The following is a 2,372-nucleotide window of genomic DNA, read 5'->3' as shown; positions in this document are numbered from 1 at the left end:
GACCAGCTCTCTTGTCTTCATAACGCTAGGGCCAGGTCTCCCTCCTGCCACATGTGGTGAGGGGCAAGGAGGGAGGCAACATGGGAGAAAAATGGGGGCTAGCTCTCCTAAGTCCGCATCCTCTGGAGCCAGCTCTCCCCAAACTCCCACAGTGTGCAGGGGCAGGCCCTCCTGGGTACTGCAGCTGGTTAGGGTCATCTCAGGAGTGGTCTCAGGAGTACTATGTCCTCTTTGTGCATTAAGTCACTGGGCAGGGGTCATCTTGGGTATGGTCTTCCCCTACCCAACCCCACCCCCAGGCCTGTGGGGCACCAGACTGGGGGTCATCTCAGCCTTGCTTTTTTTTTTTTTATTAACTTTTCATTTTTTTACATTAGTTACAGTTTATTTACTTTGTATCCCAGCTGTAGCCTCCTTCCTCATTCCCTCCCAATCCCACCCTCCCTCCCTCATCTCCTCCCTGTCCTTCTCTAAGTCCACTGATAGGGGAGGACCTTCTCCCCTTCCATCTGATTCTAGCTTATCAGGTCTCATCAGGACTGGCTGCAATGTCCTCCTCTTTGGCCTAGCAAAGCTGCTCCTCCCTTAGTGGTGGTGGTGGGGTGTTCAAAGAGCCAGCCATTGAGTTCATGTCAGAGACAGTCCCTGTTCCCCTTACTAGGGAATCCACTTGGATACTGAGCTGCCATGGGCTACATCTGTTCAGAGAGTGTTAGGCTACCTACTAATCATTCAGATGTTCATAGTTCAGAATACTGAGTCTGTCTCCCCTCTGCCACCTGCTGAGGCACATGTGACACAGCAGCCACACCTGTGATGCCTCTAAGGGCAGGCAGAAGCTATTAGTAACCAAAATAACTAACTGTTATAACAGTTAGTGGTGTTTCTGAGAATTTGATGTGATAAAATAACAAGAGCTGAAAAAATAAAAAGCAAACAAGTAAACGAGACAAAACAACAACAACAAAAATCTCACTAGGACCAAAGCAACTTAAAGAAAGAAGAGTTTGGTTTGGCTTATAATTCCAAAGGTTAGAGTTCCAAGGGCCAGACCAGCATGGCAGCGTGCAGCAGGCAGCAGTTTTGGTAGTGAGAACAGGAAGCTGGGAGCTAACATGCTTATTGAAATTGAGAAGCAGGGAGCAAACTGGAAGCGAGACTTTCTAATCTCAGACACGGCTCCTGGTAACACACTTCCTGCAGCAAAGCTAAACCACCTCTGTAAACAGTGCTGCCAAGTGGGGAAAAAGTATTCGGATGCCCAAGACCATGGGGACATTTCTCATTCGAACCACCAGTCTGACAAAATTATGCTTTCTGTCAGTCCATCTTTGAAATTTTTGGTAACCGAGCTAGCTTCGAGTGCTTAACTTAACTTAAGAGCCATTCATTGATAGAATGAATTTATTCTACCGCTTTATCACTTTGACCCCATTATGGGCTTTGTAAACAATTCACTCGTCTCCTTTAGTAGCTCCCTTTCTGTAATGAGATTATAGATTGAAAGATGTCAAGTGTTTCCATAGTTGCAGTTCATTTGAATTTTGGTTTAGAAGGGAAAACAGGGTCATTACAGGCCATTATGACAAAAAAAAAATAAAACAAAATAAAAAAAATTAAACGGAACAAAGTTCCCAGGAAAGAGAACAAAAGAACAACACTATGAACATTCACAGTCTTCATGAAATTGGAAAGGAAACAATCCAATTAAAGTGTGAGACACCAGATAAGCTCTTCAGAGGCTGACAGTTATTGCATTCTCAGGCAGTTCAGTTTTAGTTAGGAATGATCGGGGAACCTCTCGGTTCTGTCACATATAACACTAATGGGCAGAACAGTCTGCTGGGTTCTTCCAGGATGGATTTCAAACCTCGATAGAACTTATCAAGAAATGTAATATAAGACTGGGTTTTAAAATTCATTCTCTCTGAGTGTACATCTGTGTTGCAACAATTTAGCTAATCTGTATTAGAATGTAATAACCTGAGTCAACAAGTCTGAGGAATTCATTGTAAGTGCCATCACGCAGTGATAAAAGGAGGAGATGCCTGACAGTTTTGCAAAACACATTTAGATTTTTTTTTTTTACCTTTACAGTCTAGATAAAAGTAAACAGGTGAGGACATATTTTTAACATTGCTTCCTCTCAGCAATTACTGTCCCATTTAGCCAGTTCCAATGTTTTATTTAATTCCAATAATTTCTCCCTTTTCTCTAGTATTCATACAATTCCTCAGAACCTCATCATGTGTTTTAATGATTATAATACGACAGAGATAGAACACAAAAGTGAGATCAGCAGTCCCTCTACCCTTTCCTACTTGTTCCTTCTCCCAGGTTTGACAAGTATTGCAAGCAGAGGCGTTATATGC

The 2,372-nt window shown here is 43.0% G+C and overlaps 1 pseudogene; it reads right to left on the bottom strand.

Moving 5' to 3' along the window:
• Positions 1-712: 712 nt before the first annotated feature.
• Positions 713-833, bottom strand: LOC132655666 (small nucleolar RNA SNORA17; annotated as a pseudogene).
• Between the last annotated feature and the right edge of the window lie 1,539 nt (positions 834-2,372).

This window comes from Meriones unguiculatus, chromosome 7 (assembly GCF_030254825.1).
Source record: "Meriones unguiculatus strain TT.TT164.6M chromosome 7, Bangor_MerUng_6.1, whole genome shotgun sequence".
In the NCBI taxonomy this organism is placed as follows: Eukaryota; Metazoa; Chordata; class Mammalia; order Rodentia; family Muridae; genus Meriones; species Meriones unguiculatus.
This window is presented reverse-complemented; position numbering and strand designations above follow the sequence as displayed.